This window comes from Perissodus microlepis, chromosome 7 (assembly GCF_051167445.1).
Source record: "Perissodus microlepis isolate ML-2025 ecotype Zambia chromosome 7, ASM5116744v1, whole genome shotgun sequence".
In the NCBI taxonomy this organism is placed as follows: domain Eukaryota; kingdom Metazoa; phylum Chordata; class Actinopteri; order Cichliformes; family Cichlidae; genus Perissodus; species Perissodus microlepis.
In genome coordinates this window covers 17,061,672-17,071,268 of record NC_140467.1, presented here as the reverse complement: position 1 = coordinate 17,071,268, position 9,597 = coordinate 17,061,672, and the positions used below count along the sequence as shown (strand labels likewise).

The 9,597-nt window shown below is 41.9% G+C and overlaps 1 protein-coding gene across 2 annotated transcripts in view; it reads left to right on the top strand.

Moving 5' to 3' along the window:
• Window positions 1-1,330: 1,330 nt before the first annotated feature.
• Window positions 1,331-9,597, top strand: part of prickle1a (prickle homolog 1a) — a 24,073-nt gene continuing 15,806 nt past the window's right edge. The window contains exon 1 of one of the 2 annotated variants that reach the window (XM_084933894.1): window positions 1,331-1,622. The gene's annotated coding sequence lies outside the window, so the exon portion shown is untranslated. The remainder of the gene's footprint in view (window positions 1,623-9,597) is intronic. The other variant, XM_084933892.1, reaches the window with a different exon arrangement.

Genomic DNA, 9,597 nt, shown 5'->3' with positions numbered 1-9,597 from the left:
ACTCAGGCAAAAAGGCACTTCAAAAACAATTAGTTGGCTGAAATTCTATCGATCGGCTCTGGTGCCGGGCTAACAGTGGAAACATGCACGCTGTCTTCCTCTCACGTGTTGTGCTGTAACTTGTGCTTTCTTGCTATTTTTTCCTTCGCTTTTTGGCCTATTATGTCCTATTTTCAAATTAGTTTTAAATGAGGGAGGAAAATATAGACCAGAAATAGATCAAATATCTCTAAATACATCTAAAACTCTTAAAATGAGCTCTGATGCTAAAATGAGACACATCACAAATAAAGATAAGAAAGAAAAGTATTTTAAGGTTTCTTTTGTATAGGGACTAATTGGCTAGAGTGAGATCATGTGATACCTCATTTAGATAAGCTTCAATCTATAATATGAAAACACGTGCAGCTCTGATGGACAGACAAGCGACTGTGGAAAAGGGTGACATCAGTGTGATCCACTTGAGCTCACTGTGTTGTGAGAAGAAAGGTTGACGCGCTTTGAGCTCCCTAAACCTGTTCTTACTTTAGATGCTGTCAGACTGTCAGAGCTATGTGCTGGTCACTGGGCCATAACCCTGGTTAGCCAAATATATAGTGTCAATTTGAATAAGAGCATGAGCCATAAAGGTGATAGGGCATGGAATTAAATTGATACAAGCTGTTGCATTTGTGTTTCATGTTTCCAAAGCCTCTCTAAAATATGAGCACTTTTAAGATTCTGTTTTTAAGATTCCAATATGACACACAATCCAGATTTGGCAGAATTTGGACAGAAAACTCAAATCTTTTTTAGGACTCATCAGTTAAAACCATGTCATAGTTCATGCATTAACATGTGTGAAACATAAGTATACTTAAAATTATTATTACAGTGATCAACCTTTTTGCATACTTTGAGCAGCACAAGCCTGAATTATTTACTGTTGTTTCATGCGTGTCCAAGCACCTGTGCATGGGTGGATGGCTAAGCAACAGCTTTTTGGGGTTATTAGGCTGATAGGCTTACCTTCCATAAGTCTATGTGGCGAGAAGGACAAACGAGTTTGTATCTACACCAACTTAAAGCTTTTACTTTTGAGTTGACTTACTTAATCATGTGCAGCACAGAAGTAGAGAAATTTAAAGGTGAGCTTTCTTGATTAGTTAAAATAAAGACCAAAGTAAACTTTAGGTAAAGTCGACAAATCTTATTCAGTAGGTTTCACCCCCTAAACTAAGAGTTAAGGTAAGAGTTAAACTCCCAGGAGCATTTGTCCACCATGCTGGAGGGACTAGCGCGTCTCTGCTGGAATGGTGGGGGCTGCTCGTTTAAGCCAATAAGCAGCAAGCAACGCTAATGTCATTTTACTGTGACCGCTGAGAGGAACACCACAGCGCACCGCGCGCCGCTGAAACGACTGGGATGTGGTGACAGAGAAGTCAAGACCAAGCTCTCTCAGCGCTCCTCTCCAATGCATTCAGTATCTGGGGTTTAAGCTTATCGCTCTGCGCAGCTCTCGGTTCAGCTTTCCGGGACATCCTCTCTGGACTGTGCATCTAATACCAATGAGACGCAGCTTTTCTAACTTCGGGAATATTGGTTCTGGATACTTGGTTCACTGCGACTGAGCAATTTTGGAGGTGAGCAGACTAAGTCATTTAGAGCGTTTAACTCGGGTCTACCTAGTTTGTAAACAATCCCACCCACTCTGCTTGTTGTTTTTTTTTATGATGGCTGTGTTATTTTTGGCAGTTTTACGCTAATTACTCTAAATGCATCGGTGGAAAAGCTGACGATACTTTAATTTAAAACAAACAAACAAAAACCCCAACAACTTTAAAGCATTTGTGAAACATGCACATACTCTGCAGAGACCATACGCCACTAGTGTCATCCACATAAAGTCAGCAAACTGGTTTTAATTTCCCTGCGCAGTTTTGGGGGCTTTTACGCAGCGACATCTCCAAAGAGACACGTTTCACTTTCCCTGCGCGTACAGTCACAGTAACCTCGTTTCTCTGACGCTGAAAAAACTTGACCAGAGACACTCGGACGTGGCGTCCCTGGGGCCTCCAGATGTATAGATTCAGCTGTCGCCTGTCACTTCGGTGACAACTGGTCGGCGCACCGTGACCGCTGCCTATCCGCCGCCACAGGCTTTGCATAGCTGTCAAGAATGTTGTTGAGTGAACCAGAACTTAGTCACACATGAGAAGTTAGTCCCACTTTTTTTAAAAAACTCTTTCCCCCCTCTTCTTTACCATGATGTATGAGGTGAGAACGTCAACATTTAGGGTATTTTAACTGTATTTAAATAGCTACATGAAAACATCTGGAAACTTATTCTTGATAGCTTGTTTTGATCTGATATACTTTGTTTTGCTCTGTGTGGGTTTAAAACAGAGCCTAAAATATCTATTAAAAAAAGCTTGAACTTAAAAAAGGGGGAAAGGACTCCAACCTTCTTGAGTGAATTCATCACTCCTAATGGACCTCTCACAGAGCTAAACATGCCATAAAGCCCTTCCTTTGGGGAAGAATGACACACCCTCAAGTTTCACATATTTCCATCCTCAGCTGTGATACAAAGAGCTAAACCTACGAGACACAGGAGAGCACATACTGTTTATATTTAACCAAGGCTGCCTGAAATAATAATTTGTCCTCAATGGACGGGGGGGAAGCCATTAAACCCTGAGCGTGTCTTTTTGAGGAGACCCACTTTCGACTAAGTGTAAAAGCAAGACTCAAACCTGAAATCTGTCACTGAGAGCACAGCGGATGAAGACAAAGCACTGCTGAGCTCGGGGCAGTTAGGCATGAAGAGCTAGGTGGAAGAGAGTGGTGTGGTCTTTATTTGGACACTAAATTGTTAGTTTGTGGACGTGATTTGAGACGTTGCATGGCAATTTAAGTAAGACTGGATTTAAAAGAATGGAGCACTTTGACAACACAAAGCAGGTATGTTTACTCCAGACTCTGGACAGTATCATCACAGTATGATTTCCAAGGTCATTTCCTGCTATAATTGTACCAGAAACTGTTTTCAGATATAACCCCACCCAGCCATTATTACCGCACTTTAAATATTTTTTTTCGCTCGCCAGTCCAGAAAAACATCAAACAAAGAAGTAGTTTGAGAGAGAACAGATATGAGCAGGAATAGAAACGACAGCACAGAGAATTAAGGTGGTGGTGTCACCTAGTGGCCAGATTGCAGGTTGACGGCTTCACTGCCTTGGAGTCAAGAGTTAACCAAATAAGGCAAACAATCTTTTGAATTTTCATATAAATAAAAGTTTATTAGCACTTTAGTGCTCAGCACATAACAAAGACATATCAATGTCACCACAGCCCATGTTTAAAGAAATTCAGGATCCAGTAGCTAATACATATTTTCATACTTTCAAATTAATGATTTACATCGTATTTCACTGCACATGGTACTTAATGTGTCAAATAATGCTGCATAGCCACTAAAATCTCTTACTTTACCGTACTGCAGGCATCAGTGTTTACTTGATTGAGAATGAAAAGGGGGCATGTGAGCTTATACTTTGAATGATCTGCTAAAGGTAAGAAGTCTCTCAGAATATTAGGTTTATTTATAGACTAAAGGATTTACAAAGTGGTGCTTTTGGACCAGCACCACATGCCACACCATGCTTGTTCACGTCTCATTTGCAAAGCCTCGAGGTGCTTCAAAGGTGCCATTAATAGAATCAGAAGACTTTTAAAGTGCTTTGTGCAGGATTGTGTGTGAACATAAGGGGTGGGGGGGTGTAGCTGGCCTCATCATCATTTTTGGACTCAGGAATGGGAACAGATTTGATCCTTCACAGCAAGCTTGATGTTTATGAGCACTTGCTTTATAATAGTAGATTATGTTGATGGTTTATTTTAGTACTACAATGCATTGCTAAGAAAATGTGATGGTTTTTAGGAGAGAGAGAGAGAGATTGTAAGTAGGTGTTGGAGAGCGCTAGAGTCTGCAGAGCTAAGTGTGAAGGGGCAGAATTTAAGTCCCGGTGCCCATATGTATATGTTTCCAAATGTTGATTTAAAAGCCCAGCACTAGTGAAATTTACACAGAGGCCTGTTTGTGCGAAGCTAGAATGAATCACCTTTGCGTCCGCGTAAATTGCCTGCAAGCCAAACACTCTGGCAGCCTTTTATCCCCCAGACGTGGTCCAGCTCACCGCAGCGGGGCTAAAAGCAGAGCAGGACAGGGGCCGTGTGTTGTGAGGATCTGTCAGAGGAGGCCAGTCTTTCACGGCTCTGGATGGGGAGATGTGGCACTGGAGTCGAGTTGCCATAGACAAACTCCAGAGAGCAGAGTCCACTGACTGTAAACTGTTTGTGGTAGGTTGGCAGGAGATTGGAAGAAATACGGCTTGTTTAAACGCCGGTGGTCCCTGAAGCTGTGGTCACTGGGCCTGGCTGAATTGGACGGCGGCTCAGATGGTCAAGTTTAGGGCCCTGTGACAGTGTGATTGTGGTGTTTGGGATAACTATTGTGGATCCTGCTTCCTGTAGGACAGAATATAACTTTATGCTTGCTATACGGTACAGTTCCCCTTGTGTAATTTTCAAACAGCATCATGTATAAGAGTGGGAAATGTGCCCGAAGCGGTGGCGCACATTGGATCCACATGTTAAGCATTATTCTAAAGTGATTAGAGGTAGTTAGTGATTTAGCGCTTCCAGGCACAACTCTGTTTATTGGGAGCTGCAGGATGATGTTAGAGGAAAACGGGTTTGGCTCGCAGACAGGAGTTTAATGCCCCAGCAGATCTTTTGCAACCACACAGCATAATTGTGCGACCAACCATCAGACCACCAAGATGATGAAAGTCATACTCCACACACACACACACACGTTTCTTTATCATCACCATGTATAGGCATGATGATCGGCTTTGGATGTATACTGCATGATAATCATGGTGCATTGCTAAGAAGCTGATTATCATCAACATGCCTGAATGTGGAATAACAGATGTAAAGATACCAAATGTCAGCAACTTTTGTGGCTCTGGAAATTCATCTGTGCCAGACGGGAATGCTTGCAGAATGGTGTGATTTCTCTTTGTCCTCCACATCTATAGGGATCCATCCAAGCAATCAAAGCATCGCAGGACTAGAAGCAAAAGAAAACATATTACGCAGAGTTGTCATTAAAAAGCCCAGCTCACTTCCCCAGCACACAACGGGGGATTCAGTTAAAGCTTTCCGGACCCCCGGCTGAAAATATGCAAAACACACTCCCCCAACTCAGCCCCTTCCTGTGGCTCTTGTTCCTCCTGTTGGCATTGTCACAGGGGTGTAGTCAGTGAGCGTGGATGATATGGAAAAGGTCAGCAGGGTTTAAAAATGGACGCTGCAGGGCTGGGCAACAGATTTTTCAGCTGACAACAAAGGTATTTCCGGGGAATTCCTCCCCCCAGAAAGGTTACAGTAGGGACAGTCTGCCAGAATATTCCTCTAAGAAGGTTTAGTTAATAAAAGTTGCCATATTTTCCTCTACCAGTAATTAGGCTGGAAAATAAATGTATGCAGAGAGATGTATTCCCAAATTGCATAGTGCTGAAGTTGACTACAATAACTCATTCAAAACATTTCTTACAATATATCATACAAAGATTAAAAGGGACAAAAAGCAGTATGTCAATGCACTATCCCATTCCAGCTTTAGGCCTGTTTCACTTAAAGTTTTACATATTTTTGGCTTCAAAGCTGATCATCCATTTACTGTAGTTTCAAGCAACACTATACTTCAGGGTGTCAAGGTTAGGGATATACATGGTAGCCAATTCCTAATCAAAGCCAATACTAAATGTTTAACAACTGAAAGTTCTTTGTCAAATAAACATGTAAGGTTTGAATATGGTAGAAACCCAATTACATTGCTATGCTAGATTCAATGCACCATACAATATTTGATTGAAATATAAGTGGATTTGAGGTTGGGTACAACATAAGATACAAGTGTCACAGCAATCAATACTTGCAAGGGCAAAAGGTCACCTAATGTATAGGCCAATCAAGTGCAACATTAAACCTGCCCAGTATTGTGTATAAATCTTCCCCTAGCAAGCAAACATGTCTGGGCTTGGATGCAAGACCTCTGGGTGGGGGCCCTGTGCTGTATGGCAGTGGAAGCTTTGGGTCTTATGTGTTGTAGGGTGGATCCTCTAAGCTATTTCTGGCATATCCCTCGCATTGTGCTATTGAAACAATGTGCAATTAGTGTCATGGTAGCATGCATATAGAATCCAGGACCCATAATTTCTCTGCAGAACATGCAGACAATGCTGATATTAATACTCTGATTAATTTTTGTTCAGTAAGAACTGAATTCAGTTGAAACATTGTATTAAAATGAAGAAAAAGATCCAGTATAGTTAAGCTGTGTCGCTTTAAGGGAGAAAAAAAATGCCATATTCAAAGTTAAATCAAACTTCAAGTTGTTTATCCAGACATTGTAACCAAAACCAGATTTATTTTATATTTGTTAAAGAGTAAGAGCAAGAATTGCCTGATGTACTCATCATCCTCTTTATTTTGAGTCTGACCGCCATCCGACAGCTGTCATTTACGAAAATTCGATTTATGCATAATATGTGCTACCCATATAATTTTCAGTAATCTGTTCACACTGAGAAAATGCATCACAGTAAAGGTGAGTAAATGTGGGTAACATACAAATGGGTTAATATTGGCAAAGGCTAGCTGAGGACATGTATTGCAGAGGAGTAGCCTGAGGCCCGCAGTGGCTTCACCGAGCTGACGCAGAAACATTTCATTTCATTTGGCCACAACAACCCGATGGCAGCTCCTAGTGAGAGGCCAGTTCAAAGAGCCGGGTTTTTGTTTGCTGTGCTCGCGCTGTCTTCCTGTTAGGGGCTGGGCTCCCAAAGAAAACAGAAAGCAGGGGCTCAGCAGATGTGCGCATCTTTGTATGTGACCTGTTTGTACAGAAGCACACTTCAGAGAGCTCGTTGGACATTTTTGGATCTGGAAAAGAAACATAACAGATATTATTAAACTCCTTCACGTGTTCCATCGCTGAAGATGGTTTGGTGTCATTAGTGACCTCAGTATTAGCAGCTCCAAAAATAACACGCTGATGCTGACAGTAACAGACACATTACATGCAAGGTTTCTAGGAATGGGCTTTGCCCTGGAGGATTGGGATCTGTAATGTGGAGGGTGATAATGCAGCCAGTTGCGTCCCTTTTTCCATTCCACACATTGTGCCAACACACACACACACACACACACACACACACACACACACACACACACACACACACACACACACACAAGCTGATCCCAGCCACTAATGTCTGGTCTGTATAGCTGATAAACTGACCGAGGCTCCCAGAGGGCTTCAGATTGAACCTCTCCATGTTTACAGTGAAACATTCACACGCTCCAACTTATTTGTTGTTACCTTGTTGTACCTGCTCTAATACTCTAACAGCTAATTCAAACCACAGATGTCAGCCTGACCCTAAAGACATGGAGACCAAAAATGGGTGTAAAGAATAAGAATTGATTTAATTCAGGGATTTAATCAGTGAGAGTCTTTTTATAATGGAAAGCAACCAATGGCAATTTTTTCAATGGGTCATGATGCACCAGCAAAATATCAGCAACTATCCTCAACACCGCTTCACACTTGACATAGACATTACATCAACTTTCTATAAAGAAGTAGTCAATTCCTGACTCACATTAAGAGGAAAATAGAAATGTAAAAAGCACATATTGAGTTGATATAATTAAGGTTTTATGATTCTTAAAAATTAGAGTATTGGTTTGGGACCAGTATACAGTAACAGCAGAAAGCCTGGCCTGGATACATGGCTAGAAAGAAGTCTTTAAAAGTTTCATGCTCATTGTTTCTCTCTCCTCCTTTTCTGCCTCAAAAATGCAATTTTCTTGTCTTGTAGACTGAAAAAGATCCGTATAGTCGAGTGATCATCTTTATGGAAAAGAGCATCTTTCATGCTTTAAGACAGCGTATGTATAGAAAGCCGGTATAGATTATGTCAACAAGCAAGATCAGGTAGAAACACGATGATCAACCCAATGTGGCAAACACATGCAAAGATACTCGTGTACAACTTTGCCTCATAAGATACAGGACCTCCAAATGTGTATAACCTCATGGTCTACTTCAGTTTTGCAACTACATTATACATGCTTAACTAACAAGCCAGTATGGGTCTTTCTGGACTGGATTTAACTTCAGCTGTACATTTTTTCCACCCCTCTTTTTTAATGTGAGTCACATGAGAAGGTGAAAGGGTCAACAACATCAGAGCAACAGGGAGCCTTACAGGGGAGATCATTGGGCCTCTCCTTTGCTCTTTCTGCTGTTTTACTACCACCTTAATGACTTAAATTGTGTCCAATTAAGCCAAGTTGGAAAGAAGCATCCCTGCTTGCAGTTGCAAGTTCCCTCTGTGCTGTGGCACTGGAGCATGTGTTTAATTAGAACGCTCTAAAAAGACTGTAACAGAGCGTTTCTTCAGGAATGTTAATCATTAGTGGGATCCTGACTGAGCAGCTCTTAACTGTTTCAGAGTATTGTTGGATTCCACGGTTTGCCTTTTGAAGCCAGGCTCAGGAAAACGCTTCCACGTGTGGGAGTTGTCAGCCACTTCTTCTTTGCTGGACCGCGTCGTCTCCTTATACACGAAAGCGCTTCATTTTAAAGTGTTGCCCGTGTTCATTCAGGTGACAGTTTGAACTGGTGGGAAGTTGGGAAGACAGGAAATAGTTCCATTTCCAGAGGAAGGATATACTATTGAACTTCGAGGAGAGTTAAGGAGAAAAGCCCATCAAGTGTGAGGGGCCGTGGTGCGTGCACGTGTGTTAGATTCTCTGAAAATTTGAGGTCATAAATTAAACCTTTTTGAAATTGGGTGCTGTTTTAAGAGGAGTAATTAAACCTTATCACGTGTCATATAAATTAACAGCTTTTAAGGTCACCAAGATCATATCAAAGCTCAGCTGAAGAAACAAGACGGTGTTAAAGCAGAGATTTTTTTGGCCGAACATGCAGGCTTGAGGTGTTAATAGGACTGTTTAGCTATTTTATGTATATACTCGTCACAGTTTGCCCATGGAGACCACACATGAGTGGCTTTGCCCTTTGCTGATCCACCGCTTTTGTTAGCACAAGTGTGTAGTCTAAGAGCAGCCCATTCATCCTTAGCCTGCTCTGTGTGTAGACAGCCACAGGCTTTTGTTGAGTTATAGCATCCTCAAATAAAGGGGCTTCCTCTCTTTAACAGCCCCAGGAGCTCTGTCGCTCCACTTTCCATTGTTCCCAATGAGGTCCGGCTTTTACAACTGTGTGAGAGGGTGTCAAATTGAGGGTGAAAAACAAGGCGTCCCGATCGTGCGCGTCTGCAACGTTTGGCAAAGCACTAACGATAAAGCGGAGAAACAATGGGCTGATGCAGCATGCCGCGTGCTGCTTATTACAACTTGAGAACGTGTTGCATTACATCATACATGACACAACACCAGTGTGGCAAATTGAATAAAGCAGAAATTAATGAGTAAAGAAATAGTGTTTGTTCATAGATTGGTTCCATG